Source organism: Triticum aestivum, chromosome 3B (assembly GCF_018294505.1).
Source record: "Triticum aestivum cultivar Chinese Spring chromosome 3B, IWGSC CS RefSeq v2.1, whole genome shotgun sequence".
Taxonomy (NCBI): domain Eukaryota; kingdom Viridiplantae; phylum Streptophyta; class Magnoliopsida; order Poales; family Poaceae; genus Triticum; species Triticum aestivum.
Genome location: NC_057801.1, coordinates 336,770,110 through 336,796,836, shown reverse-complemented (window position 1 = coordinate 336,796,836; position 26,727 = coordinate 336,770,110).

Here is a 26,727-nt window from a genome sequence, read left to right as displayed (position 1 = left end):
TCATTTGAAATGCTTTTCAATTTTAGGGTCATTTAACTTAAAGAATGAACTAATATAAAAAAGAATGAACTGGAAAACTTTTATGAAACTCTAATAGCAAAAATAGTAAACTAAAAGAATGAACTAGAAAACTTTAATGAAACTCTAATAGAAAAAAGAATGAACTAGAAAACTTTAATGAAACTCTAATAGCTAAAGGAATCAACCAAAAAGATTTTATAAACCTCTAGTATTATTGAAACTAAAATTATATAAATTTATGCAACTAAAATTACCAAAGTATTTTCTGTTCAAAACATTAAAAGCAAAAAGATTTTTCATAAAATAAATAAATAAAGCAAAAAAGAAAATAAAACAAATAAGTAGGAACAAAATAAAATAAATAAGTAGAAACAAAATAAACTTTAATAAATAAGTAGAAACAAAATAAACTTTAATAAACTAAACTAAATAAACTTTAATAAAATAAATAAAAATAGCAACAATAATTAGAAACAAAATAAAATAAATAAAGAAAATAAATGCCACCTACTGGGACACCACGGCCTGAATACGACTAGAAACCCAATCATGGGCCAGGATTCAGGCCCGCAGTAGGCCCTGTAGGCCCACAGGCACACACTAACATGTTAGGCCCAAAAGCCCGTAGTTGAGAGGAGCTCGAGAGGGTGGGCGCAACAGCGCTTATAAACCACTCTCGAGCTCTCTCAACTAGTGAGGTGGGACTAAACTTTTGACGCGGGCAGCACAAGGCCTTTGGCCCCGGTTGGTGGCACCAACCGAAACAGCGGTGTCTGCTTTGATGCAGTAACCAAGAGGGGAAAGGACACATATTATGGTTACATAGTGGACATATGGGAACTTGACTACGGGCTTGAATTTAAGGTCCCTTTGTTTAAGTGCAAACGGGTCAATGTGTCAGGAGGCGAGGTACGGGTAGACCCACATTACGGAATGACAACAGTGGATCTGAACAATCTTGGGTACACAGACGAACTGTTCGTCCTAGCCAATGATGTGGCGCAGGTTTTCTATGTGAAGGACTTGTCTACCAAACCGAGAAAAAGAAAAGATAAGGACGCGAACACATCATACAATGAGCCAAAGCGCCACATAGTTCTTTCAAGAAAAAGTGACATCACGGGAGTGGAGGGCAAGACAAACATATCCGAAGATTATGAAAAGTTTCATGAAATTCCTCCCTTCAAAGTGAAGGCTGACCCAATCACCCTATTAAACGATTAACATTATCCATGGTTACAGCGTAATAAGCAAAGGACAAAAGCGAAGAAAAAGTGAATACTTTCTCTCCACGACTATTATGATGATGCCTTTTATCTAGAATATCACTACAGTTACATGTGAAGAAATGAAATGCATGTTGTAACAGACGAGTATTTGTCCGAAACCCTGATACGTCGAAACAAATAGTCCGTTTTGTACACGAAGTGCATCCAGTTTTTGCCGTAACCCTCTCAACTTTTTAGCACATGCTATGTAGGTGAAATGATGATGCCATGGCAACTTTCAACCTTTTCAGAGTTCATTTGAAATGCTTTTCAATTTTAGGGTCATTTAGCTTAAAGAATGAACTAATATAAAAATGAATGAACTGGAAAACTTTTATGAAACTCTAATAGCAAAAATAGTAAACTAAAAGAATGAACTAGAAAACTTTAATGAAACTCTAATAGAAAAAAGAATGAACTAGAAAACTTTAATGAAACTCTAATAGCTAAAGGAATCAACCAAAAAGATTTTGTAAACCTCTAGTATTATTGAAACTAAAATTATATAAATTTATGCAACTAAAATTACCAAAGTATTTTCTGTTCAAAACATTAAAAGCAAAAAGATTTTTCATAAAATAAATAAATAAAGCAAAAAAGAAAATAAAACAAATAAGTAGGAACAAAATAAAATAAATAAGTAGAAACAAAATAAACTTTAATAAATAAGTAGAAACTAAATAAACTTTAATAAAATAAATAAAAATAGCAACAATAATTAGAAACAAAACAAAATAAATAAAGAAAATAAATGCCACCTACTGGGACACCACAGCCTGAATACGACTAGAAACCCAATCATGGGCCAGGATTCAGGCCCGCAGTAGGCCCTGTAGGCCCACAGGCACACACTAACATGTTAGGCCCAAAAGCACGTAGTTGAGAGGAGCTCGAGAGGGTGGGCGCAACAGCGCTTATAAACCACTCTCGAGCTCTCTCAACTAGTGAGGTGGGACTAAACTTTTGATGCGGGCAGCACAAGGCCTTTGGCCCCGGTTGGTGGCACCAACCGAAACAGCGGTGTCTGCTTTGATGCAGTAACCAAGAGGGGAAAGGACACATATTATGGTTACATAGTGGACATATGGGAACTTGACTACGGGCTTGATTTTAAGGTCCCTTTGTTTAAGTAAAAACGGGTCAATGTGTCAGGAGGCGAGGTACAGGTAGACCCACATTACGGAATGACAACAGTGGATCTGAACAATCTTGGGTACACAGACGAACTGTTCGTCCTAGCCAATGATGTGGCGCAGGTTTTCTATGTGAAGGACTTGTCTACCAAACCGAGAAAAAGAAAAGATAAGGACGCGAACACATCATACAATGAGCCAAAGCGCCACATAGTTCTTTCAAGAAAAAGTGACATCACGGGAGTGGAGGGCAAGACAAACATATCCGAAGATTATGAAAAGTTTCATGAAATTCCTCCCTTCAAAGTGAAGGCTGACCCAATCACCCTGTTAAACGATTAACATTATCCATGGTTACAGCGTAATAAGCAAAGGACAGAAGCGAAGAAAAAGTGAATACTTTCTCTCCACGACTATTATGATGATGCCTTTGATCTAGAATAGCACTGCAGTTACATGTGAAGAAATGAAATGCCTGTTGTAACAGATGAGTTTTCGTCCGAAACCCTGATACCTCGAAACAAATAGTCCGTTTTATACACGAAGTGCATCCAGTTTTTGTCGTAACCCTCTCAACTTTGTATCGCCAGGCTATAGCACAAGCTACGATTACGTCCAGCCAGCATGCAGCCGGTGGCAAGACTAAAGACAGGCGCTTATTCCTACAAGCTAATCACTGTGTGTTTCCTTTGCCCATCTCTGCATGCATGCATTGCATATTATAGCTCATCTATAGGCAGCTTATTATAAGTGTACTTTTGTACGAAGGCTACAACAGATATGGCTCTATCATAGAGCCGGTAGTGGGCTCTTCTATTAACCATGCTCGTAGTACTAGTAGTACTACTAGTATACAGGTACTAGGAACCTAATGGTGGAGCGTCTGTAATCTTATTTTGTTTTAACCTCTGTTAAAGTACATATTTATTTGGGAGAAGTGGGAACAATGGCAGCCCAATAGTACTATTAAAAAATATCAAACATGTAATGATGATATCGGTCAACCATGCCCGAATATATCTTGGGCTCCGTGCAAGCCCGTCTGTGTGTTCTCGCTCCTCATCTCTCTCAAGGAGCAGTGGGTTGGCCATTTTGCCATCAATTGAGATTGGTTTGCTCACACTCTGGTCCCACATGTTTGTGATACGCCAAGAGGAAGTGCGTTGACCAACAGGCCATACGCGGACTTGGTTTTGCACCTTCATACTACTCCCTCCGTCACAATTTATAGTCCATGCTTCAATTCTCATGCATTTCCACCACCAGAGTGATTTTAGACGCGTTTGGTTTATTGCTCAATTAATTAGGGTGTGGTAACCGCATTCAAGCCCACAGATTTCTCTCATTGTAGGTGTGTACGCAGAGTGGAGTAAGTGCATGCATGTGTGTACCGGGGTGGAAGAACTGCATGCATGTGTGTACGCGTTATTTCCTCTAGTAATAGATGTTGTGCTATAACTACCAATGCTATTTTTCAGGCCGATCGGTAGTCACCTTGGTCACAAAGATTGTTGAAGCGCACTCTCTAAACCGTGACGGAGGGAGTAGTATGACCATATTCAAAGAAGAGCGTATTGATGGTTTCTTCTTCCGAGAAACTTACAGTGGGAAAGGTGGGGCTTATGATTTGACTGCTCATTACTCGCTATTAGTGCGGCGCAACTACCGGGCTGAGTCTCCCATGTGGTTTGTGTTTGGGGCATGTCACATAAAACTGGATGCTAAATGGCTTCTAGTAGTGCTATCAAGCATCCAACATTTGTTTACATAATTGATGTATACAAATAATTTTCCAGCGACATGAAATTGTACACTGCTCTGAAGCTTTCAGCTTTTGTTTCGTGTGTCTTGCCAGCTGGAAGGTTGTCTCGTTACATCATCAGTCAAATAATAGAAAGGAAACTAACATCCATTCTCTTTAGGAAAAGAACAATAATTTACTTGCTAATGCATCTCAATGATTAGTAGATCAGAGCTAATATTTACATCACAACTGAAGACAAAGTTGTGAGAAGGTGTTAAATTAAAATTGATCCATGCTTTCATTGGCAGCGACTTCCCACCAGCTCTGTCTAAATCAACAAGGCATGTTGGGAAAAAAATTAGCTGTCGGGAGCATGCAACATTCCGAGCGTTTTGTGCAGTTCCGCTAAAATAGAGTCGAGCGTCCCTGTTCCAAATATATTAAGTGTGATTACAATAATAGAGGGCTAGTAATGAAACAATAAGCACACAAATAGAAGCCAGTAACCTTTGTAGTCTCTCTTAAGACTAACTAGTTAGAGAAGATTAAGCAAATAGTAGATTAGGCTCGGAGTTGGATGAGGAGGATAGAGCAAAACGAATCTCTCTTCGTGCAGTCACATTGAAATGTGGAGATTTTGCCCGTGTGACATTTTAGTAGAACTACACAAAACACTCTTAATAAAAAAGTCATTTGTGCAGTTCACCAAAAGGTCGCAATAGCAACGAGGTGAAATGGATAGCCATGTTTGCAAAAAAGAGGTAGAAAGGAAACAATTAATGGCCAATAAAGTTGATGACACAAACGATGATAAAAAAGAAGCATATTCCTTGACCTAAGGGAATATAACAGCACGGCTGTTTATCTAAAACGGTGTGAGGATGAGATTGCAATATGGAAAATATGGCACAAGAGCTACATTTTGGGCGAAGAACTAGGGAAGATCCACATGCATCAACGTGGGAAGGTGGGCCATGGAGCAAGACCGGACGGTAGGAAGTTGTACCTGGGGGTCGTCTGGATCTAACTAGGAGGTTGTGGTGGGCGGGATCTGCCCATACTGCGGCAACGAGCTAGTTGCAAAGACCCTACCGCACCTGAGCTTGCTTAGAGAGAACGGAGGGTACTACAGATCGGGACGTGCTGCCTCGATGATGTCGAACAGAGCAACGATACACATCCTCCCTTTTCGCCAGCGGATGGGATGCGGCCGGATCAGTGACCAACGATGAGAGAGAGAGGCCACCGCCACCTTGTGTGAGATTTTGTGATGAGAGACAAACCCCGGCAGGCAGGCTCCATTGTATATAGTGCAACAAATTTCTTTTTTCTTGATGACAATCATTTTATATTCTATACATGCCATTGAGGAATATAACTTTATTTGATACTAGCGCGTCAAGTCAAACTTTGTTCCGTGTACCCGTGGTACATGACCCTCCTTCAAGTAAACAACCACTACACGTGTCAAATTTTTACGTGGGCTGCCTTTTCATATAGAAATGAGCTCCACCGTTTACCCGCGCAGGTGTGGCCAGGAACGAGACGTGAGTACGTGCGTTGTACATGCACCTCTTCTTTATGTGCAGGTACGTACATGGGTGTGTGTGAGAGAGATGGTTTGTGCTAAACATAGGCAATGTATCGATGATATCTCAAACAGAAAATGTAACATATGCAATGTGTGTGAAACAAAGGCCTGGATATATCATATATAAAGGGAGCAATCCACTAGTATAAAGTGGAGGGATCATCAGCGTGAGATATCGATAGACTCGAAAACAGGGATGAAGTGTGTGGGTGCGCGATCGAATTTGTGTTTGCCCACGTCAAAGATACAAGGTGGCTGCTACTAGAATGTGAGTTGCTTCTCACAAATGGTGGGAGAGGCCTGCTAGAAAAATGGAGGGTACGACTGCAATATCACTAAGACAGGGATGCCTGCCTGTCTTTGCACGTGCGTGTGAGAGCGGGTCGGGAGGTATGCAAGGATGATGTGGGGGGACGATATGGTTGTGATAAGCAGACGTAACTACATAAGAAGATCAATCGTCGTGTGTCGGAGGGTGAGACATAACTAGTAAGGTACGTCGACCGGTGCGTGGGAAAAAGACTTATAGTCGACCTAGCTATATGTAGGGAGATCTGTAGGTATATATGTATGTATGTATTGGAAGAAAATAAGGTCTAGAGAGACAGGCACATAGAGAGGGATGCAGTTAGGAGGTGGTGCAAGAGGCCTACTATATCAAGGGGGGAGTAGTGTGCGAGTATGAGATCGATGAAAAGAGGGGCGGGAGTGTGCACGTGCATGGAACCTTATTGGACACAGGGGGCATGGAAGGTGAGAATAGAAGAGGAAAAGCGTGTGTTTATGGTAGGCACACTTGGCTAGAGAGGTATAGCAACCGGTGTGTGCCGAATGAAGGAGCCGAGGGGGCCTACACACACCATGGGTGAACGACGTAAAGAGGAATTATGAATGTGCACGATGGAGGCGACACTGAGGGAGGGTGATAGGGGGGCGGGTGTATGCATGCATGAGAGGAAGTTAGCGCTCGCTACAAAGAGAAGGGGATTGTGTGGGTCTAAAAGACGAATGGAGATCATAATTCATTATAAAAAGTGGATTCGGATATTTGAACAAGAGATTACAGTGTTTTAAACCGACGCATTCATGAATATATATAATGGTCATACACATGGTGTGGTTATGAACATGTTATACTACATATAATATACATAACATTTATTTGAATTTGTGATAATGTGTGGCTTTTGCAGCTCAGGGCTAAATACTTGCCATAATGTGGGCGGGGCACTATACTTTGTGTGATAAACACAGTGTACGTATGAAACATGGTTTATATTATGAAGATCTAGTTAGTACATGAAATGTAATATTATGTGGAATCAACATCAAGTGTATCCAAAATTTTAAATTCGAGTTCATATATATAGTACACATAGTATCTAACTCTACAGTAATGATGTGGTGCATTGTTAAGATAATATACAAATGATGGTTTAACTTGGCAACAATCATGATTGTAGATTCTTATTCAAATAGAGAAACGAATTCAAATTTAATTACTTTCAATTGCAGCGGTAGTATAGACATTTGGAATGCACTAAAATGTTCGTATCAGTAGGTTACATGCATTATATAGCCAGCAAAAAAATTTAATTGGACATAACTTGGATTCATAGCTTTGAATAGCATTTGTACAGTAAAACAGAACAATACTGTCTCTTTGTGTGGTGCGAATAGTTTTATTTTTTTGTTTTTTCGTTGAGGGAAGTGCGGATTGATTTGGTACTTACATTATTACAAGTTAGGCTTGTCCCTAAATTTCAACCCGTGCCTTGTTATCCCAAAAATTCAGATATCATGATCCCAAAACCCGCGCCTTCACAACCCGCGCCTTGCTATCCCGAAATTACAACGCGCGTGAAAACTCCCTCCAGCTACCAAATCCCGACATGTGAAATCCCCCTTCTAACCCTAAGCCGACAAGGCCGCTAGTTCAAATTGGTGGGGGTACTTTTGTAACAGACCCTACATTTTGGTCAAGCGCATCCCTAACTCATGGTTCCCCCTCCCACCACCTCCTTTTCGCCATTCGAAATCCCAGGCCGCCATAACCTCTCCCCTTAAGACGTGAAACCCGACACTCCTCCATCCGCCACCCCACCGTTGCCCAGCCGGAGCCTCTTCCCCGACAATGTCGTCCAATTCAACAGCTCGACGTCCCTCATCCACCTTCTCGGATGAGGATCCATCATCGTTCTCGTTGTCTCGCCGGTTTAGCTGCCCCGTGCTCCACCTCCAAGGAGTTGCACCGACGATCGCCTTGTCTATCATGACTTATCCATCCCCATAGCGCCGCCTTAACCTGCTCCAACAGAATCGCAACATCCTCACTGACTCCTTGGATGAATCCGAGGCCTCCTCGGCGTCGCCAAAGAGGTTGTACACTCATCGCATCGCACCTTCTCCTTAACTCGACCTCCGGCTTCGACGATGCTCGATACCGCACCCCCATGGTGCGGCTACCTCAAAGTCGGTGCCACGGGTGACATCTCCACGACGGCTCTCCACCAGTGTGAGGCTCCTTCCGCAGCGTCGTCCATACAAGCCGGATCTACTGTTGCTGCTCCAGCTCTTGCTCGCTTGCTCGCGCTATTGCTGCTGCTCCGGCTCTCGCTCTCTCGCGCAGCTGCTACTGCTACTACTGCTCTGGCTCTCGCTCGCTCGTGCTGCTGCAACTCTGTCTCTCACTCGGTCATGCTGCTACTCTGCTCTCCCCCTCGCTCGTGGTGCTGCTCTGCTCTTGCTCTCGCTCGCGCTGCTGATGCTGGTACACGGGTTGCTACTGCACCTACAGGAGTCACTGCTCTAGCTCTAGTTAGCACTACTCCTCCAGGCGCTGCTACTCCGGCTGCCATCTGCGACTGTTTTTCCCATCGGTCGCCTACTGATTTCGATCACTGTATGTCTACTGCTAGTGCTCGAGCGGCCTAAACTACATGTGAAGTGCCTCTCTACTACCAGTGCATTCAGTCTCGACAATAACATTCAGATTCCACAGTAAATTTTAGTTTTGACAGTTAGGTTCAGAGTCAACATTTTTTAACTCATCTATTGTAGTCAGGTCTTTTTTGGTGAGTTAAATTTTACATCTATCCCTTTTTGGTAATGTATTTTACATCATCAATTCGAGATGCTATTAGAATCCAACTTGATATTAACGTTGTCTGTCTTGTACTGCTTTAGCCTCGATGTCTTACGGCTCGTCGGAGCCGCTCCAACAACGGAACCATCCATCACAACAGAGCAGTGCCCTGGACACCGTCTATAGATGCCTCAGATCTTCCTCCACACCTCCGATAGCCACCTCTGCCGCAACTTCTTCAGCGACCGTCACGGGAAACCACGGCCACCTATGGGACCAAGCGGCCCCTTGCTGGTTCGGCAGGGGGTGTCGCATTGTACAAAGAGCAGAGGAGCATGGGGCAGTCCGGCAGGGATCACACAAGCAATTTCAGCCAGGTTCAGGCTACCGCAAGGCGTGAAACCCTACCCTTGCTTTGGTGGATTGATGGAAAAAGAGTGGTGGTGGAGCATAGGACACTTGCCCAGCAGGGGCGACAGTGGCTACGTGCGTATGGGCGTCTAGCTCTCAAGCCTCGCAAGCCCAAGGAACGACCAGAACCCCTTCTACGGTTGCCATGGGCCTCCTTTTATAGGTTAAGGGGTCACCACAATGGAAAATCAGTCATTAGAAACTGATAAGATAGCAAGCAGTGTTATCATACCTAACTCTGTAGGCTGACAGGGTGCATTAAATGCACCACTCAACGTCGCATCATTGCTCATCCGACAAGCTTTGCCCGGCTTATTCTGCCAGCTCCACGCCTGCTTGTTCGACACGTCATATATCGTGTGTCATTTTTAGGTTTTCCTATAGAAAGGGGCTGCCATGTGGTGAGTGGTTGCCACTTAATCACTTTACGGCTTGAAATCGCACTGATCCACGACGCGGGTCATCAGGGAGGGAGTGATGAGGTCTCTCTTGCTTTCATGAGTCCCGGCAGGCCCAACCGGGATGTCTTGGTTGCTTTCTTCCACGGGTGGCTCTGCTCTTGCCAGGCCTGTTTGCCCGGCAAGGTAGGCCTTTCTCCTGGTGGTATCTGGCTTCTCTGGGTCGGTCTTGTTCCTCTTTTTTTCCATGCTGGTACTTTGACGATCTTGATCTCTTGTACTCTGGCATGGCCTGATGCCACAAACTTGTTCCCGTGCTTGTGCACAGTCAGGGCAACATACCTAGGGTCTGTTGCACCGACAGAAGCCCCCGGCTCTGCCCCAATCGCATGCCTGGCGTCATAGGGATAGGGCCTAATAAGTCCATAGGCAGGGGCGCTGAAGGGGTTGGCCCATTGGTGTCTTCTTTGCTTCTTCATTAAACTTGAATCCGGTCTAGTTTCCATTTTCCCCGCGCATCGTGTAAAGCTAATAGTGTTGGGGCCGTTCTTGTAACGGTCCGTGAATGACTTTAACGCATGGGGTAGAAACCGCCAATTCACTCTTCCCACCACACCCTTATCCTCAACCACGTATGTTGCATGCATCACGCGACATAGGTAATGGAGGCGTGTGGTGCGGGAGAGCATTATGGCGAGGGCCTGGCCTTCTTGAATTGGTGGAGGAGTGCGGTGGTCACCCATCGTAGAATGAGCCCCCAGTCCCCTACTCGCCTATAAAAGGAGGAGCGGGGGAGGAGTGGAGGCATTCATCCAGATTCTTCTCTTCCTCTGCCTTGCTTTGTCTTGATTATGCTGGAAGGGAGAGCCCGGGGCAGCCCCTCGGGTTTTAGCTCAGAATCTCTCTTGGAGTTGATGACGCCAGGCAATGGTGCTGGCGCTCGGGGAGTGGGTCTGGTCCAAGGCCATGGTGAAGGGCTTGGGGTCATTAGAAATCCCACTATTGCCCCTCTCCTTGGAACTTGGGTTGATGTCGATGAAGAGGGAGCCTTCCTGCCCGCCACGATGGGGTGCGGTGTGCCTCGAGCCCTCCTATCGTCTTGGCCGCTCGCCGTCTTCCCGGAGGGGGTGCTGGGCTAGGGGGCTGGCACTTCCTTGGAGAGGTGTTGACGAAGATGAATTCAAGGAAGACGGAGAAGGCGGGAGGCAGGCTTTCAGGTTGGAGTATGATTGCATCGACACATTCGTCTCGCCCTGGCGACCTGCCGCCTCGTCTTTCCGCTCTCCCCTCCTCCCCGGCACCGTCATCACTGGCCTCCGGGTCGCCGGGGAGGGGGCCGCTCTTTTGGTGCCTTCGCCTCCTCCAGCAGTCTTCCAGCTGAGCTTTGGTGGATGACTCCACTCTCGCTCGAGCTGGAGCTTCCTACGGGTCCTAGTGGGGGTGACCAACGGCGCCGCCCATCTTCTCCGTTCGCCCTCCTCCTTCGTAGCCTCGCTACTCCCGATCTTGTCAGGCCTTGCATCAGGCAGGCCATGACAAGATCGGGATGGACTCCTATTTGGTTGCTGCTCCTGCCTCCTTTCTTCCCACTGTGCTACCTGGGGGAGAAGGAACAGGGAGAGGAGTTTACGGGGCACTTATCATTTTTCAATCTTAAATCTGTAGGAACTTGCCAAATTTTAATTGAAATAATGTAACCTCTCGAGTCCATCTATGTGTTCTGTAAGGCTTGTACTTGTATGATCAGCATATTAATGAAAAAGATGAGCCTTGCCGGGAACTCATGCATGTGTATGTCCATACAGAGGTGGGATGCCTCTTTAGTTAAATAAACAAGTTTTCCCTGATAGACTATCCTGCTGGCACCCTTTATCTATTTTGTTTCTGGGGACCGGAGTCTACCGGGAAAAAAATAGAGGGACCAACCCCCCGCCAACTCTTTCTTAGGAAAGGCCACTGCGACCACCTGGGCTGAAGCAATGTTCTAGCCAAAGGTGGGAGGACCTAAGCTTTGAAGTGTGGTGAGGCTTTCTCATGCACAAGTTTTAGCTTACAGAACACTTATGGACAAGAGGTAGAAATTATTAGTTTGGCTTGCTGGGGATTGCAGTGCTGATCCATCTTATCATCTCCTCGTAGAAGCCAATTTCACGGGAGGAACATGTAACTTTATGCATATGAGAATGATGCAAGATGCAATACTATCTATATGCATATGAATAAGCTCATGAAATGCCTATGCAAATGCTCTTGGAATGCTCATGCATGCATGCAACTTGGTCGGGGGCTCCCCAATGCTTCATTTATTTCTCTGGTGCACAGGGTCATCGCCCTGGCTTTGTTCAAGGGATTACATGCAGCTAAGGCAAGGCATGTACAAATGGGTGGCTGCTGGGCAGGGCCCGATAGCAGCGCCTTACGGGTAGAACTTGCGGAGATGCTCAATATTCCATGAGTTTTGCAATTGAATGCCATCTCCGGTCTCCAGATGGACTGCGCCAGGTCTGGTGACTCGTACTACCCTGTAAGGGTCTTCCCACTTTGGCGACAACTTCTTTGTACCCTGGGCCGACTGAACGAGCCTAAGGACAAGGTCGCCTTCCTCAAAACACCGGGCATGAACCCTGCGGCTATGATAGCTACACAAGGCTTGCTGATAGCATGCATCACGCGTAGCAGCCCGGAGATGGTTCTCCTCGAGTAGCACAACATCGTCATGCTAGTGCTAATCTTGCGCTACTTCATCGTAGGCAAGCACTCGAGGCGACCCGTAAATGAGTTCCGTGGGGATAACTGCTTCTGCCCCATAGACCAGGGAAAAGGGAGTCTGCCCGGTAGCCCGATTTGGTGTCGTTCTGAGGGACCAGAGGACTACCGCCAGCTCATTGATCCACCACCTATCGTGCTTTCGCAGCATATCAAAGGTTCTTCTTTTGAGTCCCCACAACACTTCAGCATTCGTCCTCTCTGCTTTTCCATTGCTTCTGGGATGTGCAAGAGTGGCAATTGAGACCTGGCTTCTGAGGCTGCGAACATATTGCATGAAGGCGTGACTCCTGAACTGGGTGCCGTTGTTGGTAATGATCCTTGCCGGAACTCCAAAATGACGCACTAGTTCTTTCAAGAACTTGATAGCTGATCGAGTTGTTATCTTTCTCACGAGAGTCACTTCTGGACACTTTCTAAACTTATCGATGGCAATGAACAAGAATTCAAAGCCCTCGATTGCTCAGGGGAAAGGGCCGAGGATATCGAGCCCCCAGACCGAAAATAGCCATGAAAAAGGGATTGTCTGAAGAGCTTGGGAAGGTAGGTGGATATTCTTGGAATGGAAGTGGCAAGCTTCACATTCCATGACGAGCTCGACCGCATCTTGGAGGGCTGTGGGCCAATAGAATCCTTGACGGAATGCTTTCCCAACTAATGCCCTTGATCCAATGTGGGAGCCGCACATGCCTCTGTGAATCTCAGCGAGCAGTTCCTTTCCTTCTTCCCGGTAGATGCACTTCAATTTCACACCGTTGGGCCTCCTTATGTACAGAGTGCCATCAACAAACTGGTACATACTGGCCCTCTGAGCTACTCTTTCAGCCTAATCTTGGTCATTGGGGAGTTCTTCGGTTTGGAGAAAGTGGATTATGTGCCTTGCCCAAGTTGGCGCCTGAGGCTCGGCAACGAGGACTAGAGGCACCTCCTCAACTGCGGGGGCACACTCCTCGTTTGTGGGGACCATGGTCCTGGCAGGAGTGTGTGGGCTGGCAAGTTGTGAGTTTCCGACAGGGTCCCTGCTAGGAGCACGAGACTCTACCTGGACAGGCTTACTGGAGTCCATCTTTCTCTTCTTTTGGGCCATTGTTGCTGGGGATACAGAGGGCTGAGTAAGATGGAGAACAAAAGTTCATGGTTCCACAGGAAGCTTTTGCACAGCACACTTTGATAGATGATCAGCTATGCTGTTTTCTGCACGAGGTACATGCTCTGTCAATCCATCAAAGCGCTCCTCCAATCTTCTCACTTCCTCAATGTATGCCTCCATCAATGGACTTTGATAATTCTTGTTTACTTATCTCACCACAAGCTATGAATCTCCTCGAATAATCAGCTTCTTAATTCCCAATTCTGCTGCATTCCTTAGCCAGGCAAGGAGCCATGATGAGACCAAAGATCAATATTTGCACGCTAGACTACCTCGATCGAGCCCCCCTACAACAGGGAACTGAAAAAGTACACTGGGCGCTGCACCACTTTCTTCATTGCTGTGTCCTTAGGGTTGCCATCACTGTCGTGCTCCCTTCTGTCCTGATCCTTATCTGACTCTGCTGGTCCTTGCTCATTCTCGGCCTCGTCCACTTCCCTCTAAGCCACCAAGGCCGCACTAACCACTTGGTTGGTAACCGCTAAGTATAGCAGCAACGGCTCCTGTGGTTTGGGAGCGACCAATGTAGGCACAAAAGACAAGTAGGCCTTCAACTCTTACATGGTTGCATCTGCTTCCGGGGTCCACTTCATGGGTGCTGCCATCTTCAAGATTTTGAAGAATGGCAGGGCGTGCTCGGCAGACTTGGAGATGAATCTGCTTAGTGCGGCAACGCATCCCGTCAAGCGCCTCACATCCTTAACTATCCTTGGCACTTGAATCTGCTCAATGGCTTTGATCTTGTCGGGATTGGCTTTGATCCCCCAATGGGACACAAAGAACCCAAGTAGCTTGCCGGAGGGGACGCCAAACACACACTTCTCTAGGTTGAGCTTCAAGTTGATTGTGTGCAGATTTGCAAACATCTCCTCCAAATCCTGGATAAGAGTTGCTCTGTCCTTGGTTTTGACCACAATGTCATACATATAAGCTTCTTCACTAGTGGAGCAGCAACCTTGGTCCTTTTGCTATTGCAACTCTCCCGCAAATCATCAACAGGCGCATCACACTCCGAAGAGGTACACTTCTCGGATTCTTTCCCGGCGTCCCTGCTATCCTTCTTCTTTCCTTGGAGGGAACTACTGCTGCCGTTGCTGGTACATCTTGTCCACGCAAATGATTGCGTCCTTCTTATCCGACGGGATGGAGATGGTTCCATGTGGCCCAAGCATCTTCAAGGTATTGTAGGCATAGCGATGTCGCCATGCACTTGGTCAAGGCTGGTCGTCCAAAAATTTCATTGTACGATAAGGGGAGGTCGACCACATCAAACACAATCTTTTCTGCCCGATAGTTCAATTCTCCTCCAAACGTCACAGGCAGCGTGATCTTTCCCTTAGCATGTCTTCTGCTGGGATTAACTCCTTGAAACGTGCCAGTGACCTCTAGATTCTCTCCTACTATCTGAAGCCTGCTGATAACCTTTGGGGAAATCAGGTTCAACCCGGCCCCGCCGTCCACCAATATCTTAGTGACCTTCAGGTTGCAAATTGTTGGAGAGACCGACAATGGCAAGTATCCTACCAAAGTGGTACGGGCAGGATGATCCTCTTGGTCAAAGATGATGGGCGTACGTGACCATTTGAGTGGTTTCCGGGCCTCTAGTGTTGGTTCCATGACATTGACCTCATGTGCCACCATTTGAGATGGTTGTGAGAGGACTGCAAGGATGCACCCCCATCAATGCAAATGCCATCAGTGGCCTTCTGAAACTTCTGCTCACTAGTTTCCTCTTTATCCCCTCCATCACTCTCATCATCACAAGCTTCCTTCTCTTGACCTTTGGCGGGTCTTCCTTTATTCCAAAAGGGCTTCCCGGGGCAATTTACTTCACCATCTCGGCCCTTGCCGCCAGCGCCATTCTGACCTTTTTCCTTGTCACGCTTCTCATACTCAAGTCTCTGCCTCTTGACAAGCTGGTCAACCTGATAACACTCTTGAAGGTCATTGTCGCGGAAACGAACACCTATGGGATCACAAGAATCCCTTCTACGTTCGGCGGGGAGAGTAGCTACACGAAGAGCAGGTCTAGAAGTCAGCACAAAGGGTTTTTTACCCAGGTTCGGGCCGCAAAGATGCGTAATAGCCTAGTCCCGCTTGTCTAGATATATGTGTTCTTGAGCTTTTGAACTAGCTATGGTGCGTGCACAGTCCAAAAAGTCCGAATCCTCTCTGTGTACACCTCAGGCCTCCTTTTATATGTAAAGGGGTTGCCATAGTGGCAGACAGGAGGTGGAAAGCAAGCTACAGCGTACGAGCTTATCGCTCGGCATCATAGGACAAACACATTTAATGCGTTGCATACGTGCCCTCTTTCTTTATCGGGGATGACAATAGAAGCCATCCCATCCGTCGCCGCTCCTCCTTGCTTTGACAGGCGTCCAGGCTGACGAGGCATGCAGTGCCACGCTGGCTAACTAGCTGCTTTTTTGGCATGATGGAAGAGCCTCCACGAAGATCTGCACGCTGCCATGCAGGCGCCTATTAATTAGTTGGCGCACTGATCATCGCACTGGAGTTATGGTGAGGTGGAAAATCCTTGCCGGGCGCTGGCCTGGCCGTGGCCCGGCGATCGTCAGCGACAAGGCTTGCCGGGGGGCTTCGCAGTCGTCCCTGCCAAGGGTCTTGCCGGGGGTCTTCATCTTCTGGTCCCACGTGGACCCGTAGGTTATCAATCTCTATGAAGATCTGCATGCTACCAAGCATGCCTCAAGGGTGATGGGCTTGCTGGTGCTACGCAGGTTGCCCCGGCAAGGGTGTTTCCGGGGGAGGTCCAGCTCGCCTTCTGCTCCTTGTTCCTTGACTTGAGTATCTGCCTTGGTAGCCTTCGCGTTTCATCTTCTGTTGCCCTGTCGGGTCCGGCCACAGGCGTGGCTACAACTGCCCGTGCACAAGTAAGGGGTACAAAAGAGCCCGTACTTTTGTACACCGACAGGAGCCCCTGGGCCTAGGCCAAACGTGAGTGCAAGTCGTAGTTTGGCCAGGCCCAAAGCAGTGCGCGGGCATGTGAGGAAGGGACTTAATCTTCCACGATCTGTTTGCCAGTTGCGCTTCCCCAGGATCTGCGTCGAGCGCCTAACGTGGGGGTCATGCATGGGGCGCCGCTCATTTACCCTCTGCGCCCTTCCCCAATCTAGGAATCATCGTTCCCCTTCTTCTTCTTTGAGCGAAAAATAGAGCTTTTGCTTCCTTTCACTGCCCCCGCGCCTCCATTGCTTCTAGATCCCTTGCCTCTTCCCAGTCGACATGGTGCCCATGGCAAGTAAGGGCAAGGGAAAGAGGTGTCAGAGAACGAGCTGATGAAGCTACGGAAGAAGCACGCCCTCTTTCCTTCGATGATCGACGCGCTCACGCTTAGGGACCAGTTCTGATGCCTGTGGGGGAGAGAGACGACGGGGCATCCCGCCACGCAGGTCATCCCCGCTCCCTTTGCCGAGCCCAGCCTGAATACTTATCCTTTATTTGCCGACTACTTCTCTTGCGGCCTCTGCCCCCCTTTCTCAGATTTCTTTAATGACATCATGCACACCTACGACTTCCATCTCCAGGATTTTACTCTGAATGATGTGGTGTGCATGGCTCTCTTTGCCCACCTCTGTGAGGGCTTTGCCGGGGTGTAGCCCAACACGACTCTCTTCCGCCATTATTTCCTTCCTTGCATCTAGCTGGGGGATGCCCTCTCTGGCTGCATCCCTTGGATCCCAAGGGCTCTGTGCAAAAGGTGCGTACCCGGAGGGAGCTCAGAAGGAGAGGTGGGATGAATGGCGGGCCAGTGGTGCTGGATTGTAGAGGAGGACCCAAGGCCGTTCTGCGAGTTCCGTCAGAGTCCGCCGGTCCATGGTCCACACTAGAGTGATCTCGACACCGACGACCAAAAGCTCATGATTGCCACCACCAGGAGTCATCGCCTTGCAGCGACTAGGCTCACACTCGAGATGGTTGGGGCTGATTTCATCCGCCGTCGCATTGCCCCCTTGCACAATAAGGGGAGGCCGGGCTGGGACTACAAGAATGCAGTTGATATCATGAGGCTTCGCCCTGGCCTAAATCATAACTTCATGGTGATGTAGCACATGAATCTTTACGAGAGGCTTTTTCAGCTCAGGGTCGACGAGATCGGCAAGGCCGAGAGGACCAGCTAGGCTGCCAAGACCGGCAAGGCCGAAAATCCATTTAGGTTGCCGGCGGGGGTGGTCCTGTTGAGTAACAACTCCCGCCTTACCGCCATTATTGCCATGATGCTAGTGTTTAATGCGCACGGCCTCGATCCGACCTGGGCCGAGCCAAAAGCAGAACTGGTGCAGGCATGTTTCGATAATTTATCGGAGGGGACCATCCGCGAGGAGCCGCTACTCATCCGCCCCACCACTGACGAAGAGGTGGCGTACATCACCGCCAGGGTGGAGGAGGTGGAGCTTGCCGCTGAGGCCGGCAGGCTTGGCACTATGGATAACGAGGCCGAAGCAGCCGAGGAGGAGAATAGGTTCCTGGAGTGGGAGGGGCCCGCCGGGTAGACCAACGGCACCGGCGCCGGGATCCCCACTGTTGTGGAGGTGGCTGAACAGATGACCGAGGAGGCATCCGAGGTAGACGAGCCCTCGGCCCCGAAGAAGAAACACGTCCTGTGGTGGACCAGCTCCAGTGAGCCAGTCCAGTCCGGCAGGGCCACGCAACGACAAGAGGCTCAGGCGCAACCCATGCGCCAGACGAGGCGCACGGCCGCGGTGGCAGAGAAGGAAGTCGCGACGGCGAAGAAGGCCATGGCCGCGGTGGTGAAGAAAGCCACGGCTGCTGCCTCCTCCTCATCCAAGCGGTCTTGGACTCCATCTCCTCCTACCCCACTTGCGGACGCCGCCCCAGTGGCCGACTTCGACCTTGAGTCTTTTAGCCCAAAGAGGAAGAGGGGGACAGAGGAGGAAAATGAGTAAGCACCTTGCTCTTATCCTTTGATTTTTCATTTTGATTGTCTTGCCTTGACTTGATCTAGTCTTTCATAGCGACACAGAGACGCTTAGTCAGCGGGTGGCGAAGAGAGCCAAAGTCTCGACGGGCGACGAGCCCCCGACAAGCACTCCACGTGCGTTCGGATGATCTTCATCAGCCCGGAGTCCCGCCCCGAGCGCAGCCCCCACTCCATACCCCAGGGTAAGGCTACTGCTTATTACCCGCTGGCAGGCGGTGGAGTGTGCATCTTTAGTGTTAACCTTGTCGGGTCCGCAGGAATAGAGCAGCAGCAGGAGGAGCCGTTAAGGGCCACCCCCGACACGCCGCCTCCATCAACCACGCCACCTCGAGGGGCTTCCACGGCAAAGAGGATCCATCGACGAGCCGCTGTGAGTGGAGGAAGGGACGGCGAGCACAGACGCCGGTGGTCCTACCTTGGCAACGGGTTTTGCCGGGGAGGGAACCACTCCTCCTAATCCCAACACAGATAAGTCATTCGCTCCTTTCCCCTTGCCACCATTGTCATGCGATTTTCTTTCTTCTCTTTATCTTGGACTTTGTTTTTGGCCCCTCCTTATTCTCCTTTTTGATCTCTAGGTCCCCCCAGATGGACCAGGCGGACGTCGACCCTGTGATCGGAGAGATCGCCTAGGATGCCGAGGCTGAGGCCACCAACATTGCTTCTGAGGAGGCCGCCAAGGGATCTGCCGAGGAGGCTGGCAAGGGATCCGCTGAAGAGGACGCCAAGGGGCCTGCCGGGGAGGCCAGCAAGGCCGCCACTGGGGAGGCTGCCCAGGAGCCTGCCAGGGAGGAGGTGGTCGATGACCAGCCTCCTTCCCCCTCGGCCGCTGCCCCGAGCAGGTACTTGATACGTCTCCATCATATCAATAATTTTGATTGTTCCATGCTATTATATTATCAACTTTGGATGTTTAATGGGCTTTAATATGCTCTTTGATATTATCTTTGGGACTAACCTATTAACCAGAGGCCCAGTGCCAGTTTCTGTTTTTTTTCTATTTTAGTGTTTTATAGAAAAGGAATATCAAACGGAGTCTGAACGGAATGAAACCTTCACAAGGATCTTTCTTGGACTGAAAGCAATCCAAAAGACTTGGAGTTGAAGTCTGGGACTCTACGAGGAGGGCATGAAGCAGGAGGGCGCACCCAGGGGGTAGGCACACCCCCACCCTCGTAGACCCCTCGTAGCTCTGCCGATGTACTTCTTTCGCCTATATATACTCTTATACCCTGGAAACATCGGAGGGAGCCACGAAAACACTTTTACACTGCCGCAACCTTCTGTAACTGTGAGACCAATCTCGGGGCCTTTTCTTACAATCCACCGAAGGGAGAATCGATCACGGAGGGCTTCTACATCAACACCATTGCCTCTCCGATGAAGCATGAGTAGTTTACCATAGACCTTCGGGTCCATAGTTATTAGCTAGATGGCTTCTTCTCTCTCTTTGATTCTCAATACAAAGTTCTCCTCGATTTATATGGAGATCTATTCGATGTAATACTCTTTTGCTCTGTGTTTGCCGAGATCCGATGAATTGTGGATTTATGAACTTGATCATCTATGAATATTATTTGGTTCTTCTTTGAATTCTTATATGCCTGATTTGATATCTTTGCAATTCTCTTCGAATTATCGGTTTAGTTTGGCCTACTAGATTGATCTTTCTTGTAATGGGAGAAGTGCTTAGCTTTGGGTTCAACTTGCGGTGTCCTTTCCAAGTGACAGTATGGGCAACAAGGCACGTATTGTATTGTTGCCATCGAGGATAAAAATATGGGGTATATATCATATTGCTTGAGTTTATCCCTCTACATCATGTGATCTGGCTTAATGTGTTACTTCGTTCTTATGAAATTAATACTCTAGATGCATGATCATTGCCTTAGATGTCATCATAATTATGCACTTTTGTATCAATTGCTCGACAGTAATTTGTTCACCCATCGTAATACATGCTATCTTGAGAGAAGCCACTAGTGAAACCTATGGCCCCCAGGTCACTTTTCCATTATATTGATTCAAGTTGCCAATTTCTATCGCCATTCCTTTTTATTGCAATCTTTACTTTCCAATCTATACTACAAAATACCAAAAATATTTACTTTATTATCTCTATCTGATCTCACTTTTGCTATTGGCGTGAAGGTGTCAACCACTTTATCGCATTGGTTGCAAGGTTCTTGATTGTTTGCGCAGGTACTAGGTGACTTGTGTGTTGTCTCCTACTGGATTGATACCTTGGTTCTCAAAACTGAGGGAAATAAATACACTACTTTGCTGCATCACCCTTTCCCCTTCAAGGGAAAACCAACGCATGCTCAGGAGGTAGCAAGAAGGATTACTGGCACCGTTGCCGGGGAGATCCTCAAAACAACCACCATACCGACATATTATGGCATTTCCATAGCCATTCCGAGATATATTGCCATGCAACTTTACACTGTTCTGTTTATTATGACACGCTCCATCATTGTCATATTGCCTTGCATGATCATGTAGTTGACATCATATTGTGGCAAAGCCACCATTCATAATTTTTTCATACATGTCACTCTTGATTCATTGCACATCCCGGTACACCGCCTGAGGCATTCATATAGAGTCATATTTTGTTCTAAGTATCGAGTTGTAATCCTTGAGTTGTAAATAAATAGAAGTGTGATGATCATCATTATTAGAGCATTTTCCCATGTGAGGAAATAAAAAAGAGAGGCCAAAGAAGCCAATGAAAAAAGAGGCCAAAGAAGCCAAAAAAAGAAAAAGAGAGAGAAAAAGAGACAAGGGACAATGCGACTATCCTTTTTCCACACTTGTGCTTCAAAGTAGCACAATGATCTTCATAAAAAAGAGGCCAAAGTAGCACAATGCACTTGGAGGAGTTGGGCCAAAAATGGCTGCAGGTATGTGCTGCGTCGATCTTGTTGCAGGCTGGCCGGAGCAGGTCGTCCGGCTGCCGGCGGCGACCAGCTGGAGGGAGTGGCTGCAGATGTGAAATTTGACTGCGGGCGGCGACCTGCTGGACGAGGCCAAGATGCGAGGGGAGGCGGCGGCGGAAGACTCACGGCGGCATGGCGGCGGCGCGGCAACGGCGGCGGCGGACCGGCGGCGCGGCGGCTAGGGTTGCGAGAGCAGAGGCTTGCGTCTGTCTCTCCCTGAGCTCGCACTCGTCGGGCCAGATTTTAGCGAGAAAAACGGTTCGAGGGAGCTGGTCGTGGCACTTAGGGATGGCAAACATGCGTAATTTCCAACAACTCCTGCTTCTTGTTTTTACGAAGCTGGGCCGGAGCTGCTCCACAAAATTGCACTACCCTTCGCTCGTTCTCCAGAAGCTGGATTCTCGAAGCTGAATCGTTCGGGTCGCTTCTCGAGAAGTTGGATCCTGGACGAGTTCCGAACAAGGACTTAGTGCACAGGAACTTGAAGAAAGGAACATGGCATGGGTTCCCAAAGGAAGTACTCAAAATAATAATTATGTGCAAGCTTCCATTACAGGAAGTGCGACAAAGGTGAAGAAGAAAAATGGTGAAAGCTATGAAGGACCAAGCCGAAGGTGTCAACATCTTCGGTCCACACATTACCCTTATTCCTCAACTATGCTGTTGATGCCTATGCTATGGAATTCGTCATCAGGTATGATTGGTTAACCTCTATGGGCTTATTTTAATCCATGGATGCAATATAATTTCTTACATCATGAAAGGGTATTACCAAATCATTATATGTTCGATTATCTTCACTTTTGTTGCTAATCTAAATGGCAGATATATACTTATCGTCCTAAGCACGTACAAAATGGCGACGGTGTGTTGATATCGCAGTTAGAACAAACTTTATGCAAGTTATTTTTTGGCAAACATGTTTTGCTGAAAAATAGGAGGCATGTGTTGACAATAGATTTTGGCATAGTCAAAAACATAATTAAGAAGCCTCAAATGGAAAGGTGCTTAAAATGAGAAAATTCTGTATTCTCAAAAGGAGAAAATTTGATATTTGGGCCATAGCCATCCGATCTCATTTCAAAGGCCGAAGTTGTGTTCGAAATACTGAGATTTTGTGTCCAGAACACTGTTCGGATGATGACGCCCCCAAGACGGCCTCATATGGAAAACTGATCAACACGAACTGTCTCTGTCTCGGTGAAACGACTGATTTCGATATAAAAATTGTATCAATACGAGACTGTATGTAAAATTTACAGCCACCTGAGCGTGGCCGTGTCACGTGGCAAAAGTGGCGCGCCCCATGAGACACGGTGTCTGATGGGTAGCGTGAGTAACCATCTGTTTTGCACGAGCGATTCGGCCATGAAGATGTCATTGAATCAAAAAACATTCAACATGAAAGTTGTTCGTATCGTCAAAATAGTCAATTTTTATTTTGAGATCTTCCTCATCTGAGGTCATTTGTTCCTTGTGGGACCTAATAACCGAACTGATGTTCCAGACTTACCTAAATCCAAGTTCGGTTAATTTTGGAAAGATTTGGACGTGATTTGGATGTGAATGAGAGTCCTTTTCTTGTACAAGAATTCCATACACCTCTTATATACTTAAGGGGTGACGACCGATAGAACAACACACAATTGACAAGTCATCTACCACTTTTTACCTTTACTTTTATCTCTCTCCCTTGTTCTAGTTCTTCCTCATGCTTTGTCAGTTCTTATTGTAGGGCGGCAATCCACGAGGCCCTAGGGGCGATCAGGTCAACCTAGGGAAGCCCATAGCTTCCACGCGCCCTGACGGGGTCCCTCTCGGGAATGTGGGGTTTCGGGTATACAAAAGCATCCGCCGACTGTCTTGCGTATCGCACTGCCGGTCGGGTCTCCTTCGACATGAGCTGTGGTGTATCACCCCCGGCGTCGAGGGTACGCAGTGACGTATTCGTGTGCGAACAGATTTATTATGTTGTGTGCTTTTATTTAGTTATTTTCTTTTTGTAGCTTTGGTTAAAAAAGGGGGAAAGCCAGCCGGCCAGGCAGCTAGCGGCGGCCCGGCTCCCCTTGCCCGCAGCCCACTAATGCACCATCGCTGCAGCCCACTAACACACTGCACCCCAGCCCGCTTCCTTGCCTCAGCCACCGACTAGCGGGCCCTGCACCCATCTCCTTCCCTGAGCTGGACACCGCCGGACCCCGCGCACCCAATGCCGAGCTGGATCGAGCTCCAGCACCCTAGTTGACCCCGTGCATGCCCGAGACAACAGGCGTGCACCACAACCCTCGGGAACCCAACTCCACACCCTCCCCTTCCTTTCCTCGTCCACACGCATCGGTTGGGAGAAACCGGTCTCGCCCGGGCTCCGCAGACCACCGTCATCGCTGGAAGTTTTCACCGCCATAAGAACTCACAGAGCTGTGCCGCCTGCTCCACTCGATTCACAGCTCAAAGCCGCCTCGCCTGACGTCTTTGTGTTGCCGAAAATGTAGCAGAGGGAGAGGAACAAGCCGTCCGACTTCACCCGAGCTCGCCAGAGTTCACGTCTTCGTCGCCGCTGTTCGAGGACGCCCCGTCGCCCTTCCTCACCACCACCTCCGCCACTAGACACTGCACCCGCCTGTCACCTCACCTTCGCTGGGGAGCCACCGAAGGAACACCGCCGACGCCCGACAACCACCGTTGTTTTCCTCTTCTGGTGAGCACGCGCGTGCACCACAAGCCATCGACTAATCGCGTTGTGGCACATGGCGCGCGCTACATTAAACAACCCAGGAGTTTTCTGTCTTTTTTCTTTAGATATTCACCTAATTCTTTAACTAGCTATATCTTTTATTATATATATCCAAATTAGGTGATTCTTTTTCCTATGAACTCACAAAAACCAGTGCTTGATCATAGAACCAGAATTTCACATGTTTGCACTTTTTAAATTTTAATTCGTTTGAATTTGTATAAAACCTTCCGGAGGCCATACTTTGAAACCGTTTGCCAAAATCGAGTGTTTCTTTTTTCATTGTGATCATAGTGCATTGTTGATGTTTTATACATGCTGCTAGGCTACTGTTCTTGAATTTTAGAATGATTTTCTTGCTGTTGGTTATATTTTGGTTTTATTCAAGTTTCAGTGATTGTTTTGTTGATTGTGTGAAACGTGTAGATTGTCCAGAGTGCGGCACGAGCTATTATCAGGAGTGTGAATTTCTAAACCAGAACCAAGGCAAGTTACACGTTTATCATCATTTACCTATTGTTTATATGCATGTAGTATATATCACACTATACATTTATGCAGGTATAGGAATACTAGATTATTGTGATATGCTTTGTAGACGGGGTTGGTTCGTGCCTATAACCAATTGAGTAGTAATTAAGGATTTAACTCACCCGTGGGCGGAATTTGTATTGATGGGTGGTTTCAAGAACATCATGGTTTATACCCTTTGAATGTAAGTGGATGGCCACCCAGGCTCAAAAAGATCAGACAGACTTAGTGACTAGTAGCTTCCATCCGCGACCACTAGCTAAATGGGCTCTGGCTTAGTTGAGTAGGTTGTGGGATCCTCGCCCACGTAAGCTAGCAGATGTAGATATGAGTAGGTGTCCCGGCTGCCGGTGGGTGGAGGTGACTACTTCTGAAAGACTTTGTCTCAATTTTCGGGTTGAGTCTAGTGGGTAAAGTGTGCAAAACTCTGCAGAGTATTAAAAACTAATCATGATTAGCCGTGTCCCCGGTTATGGGCAAATTTGAGCCACTATGCCATTACTGTTTTTTGATGATCTTGATAGATGTGGCACTTAATAATATTTGTGGGAAAACTTAATAAAGGGTGGATTGGAGTTGAATTTGCTAACTCAACCTTGTGTATATAATTGTAGTAATAAAAGAACTAAATAAAATTTGACTATTAGGTAGTTATGAGGATAAAATCAGCTTCCTACAAAAATAACCCTCAAGCATTCCTTTTGTTGTACTATGTGTATACATGTCGGTCTGCTTTATTATTACTCCTGTGTAACTGGCCATTACATTCCATGTATTGACCTATATGGCTGCAACGTATCATGTTGTAGGATATTCAGATGAAGACTAAGGTAGCATTAGGGTCGCGAGTCTGCACTTAGCATCACCAGTGGGCTATGATGGGACCCATCATTATTTTTTGCTAGTTTTCCGCTGTTTGATTGAATAAAGCTAGCCATGTGCTATGCAGATTGTTTATTTTTATACATTCTGGATTATACGTTGTAATAAATGATGCACGTGTTACTCTGGTATTAATCTATACCGTGTGTGCTAGTGAGTCGATCCAGGGACTAGCACGGTAAGCACAGAGACTCAAATCGTTCGAGGTTTAGTCGTTAAATTCCTTGATCTGAAGCGTATCTTAAGGGGGGGAATATTCTATCTTCGTATTTATCTCTTTTACTTATTCTTCGCATTACATTCCATTCATCAAATATTATTCAACATGATCTGTTTTGTCGACAATTGTCCAAAAAGGGGGAGATTGTTGGTGCAATATCTGCCTACCTTGTGTTTTGGAGATTGTTGACAGAAACATGTATGGACTGATTTGTTTGTCAGTGCATACAGAGAGAGAAAGGCATACACAACCGAAGAGAATGTTGTCTCCGGTGCTGAGTTTGAGGAACTTCACCGAGGTACATCTGCATTGCAGAGAAGAATCAGCTATAATTTTTCAAGTGATAGAGTCGAGATGATTGATGTGATGAAATCGACCCCTCGAAAGTTTTCTGCTGAAGCAAAGCTTTTGTTTTGGTACTGTCGTCCGAAGAAATTGACTACAGCGCTCGAAGTCAAAGACAAAGTGAAGACATAGTATTCACTTTGTTCTTCTTCTTCTATTCTTTCGAGTCATAGGACCTCCGTACTATAATGAGGCGTATAGGTTCTCGATGCTTAGATCCGCTGTGATGCTTAGCCATAATATATGAAAGCTGTGAGAGAAATCTCTTTGTGCTCCAAGCAATTACTTGCCAGCAAGAGACCGTGATCTTTTTCGCTGCGAGAGATTTGCCTCAGACCGAGGAGTTAGTATTTCTTGCTCCGCAAGAAATGTTACTATTGTGCTCAAATCCGACCATTAGAATAGTGTGCTTCAGCCATTGGATGAACCCGATGGCTAATTTTGTCTTTTCCCATCAGGGCAAGCTGTGGCTATAAATAGCCACCCCGCTCCAACTTTGTCCGTTGGCTGCTTCGCTTGAGATTTCTAAGAAATTGATTTGAT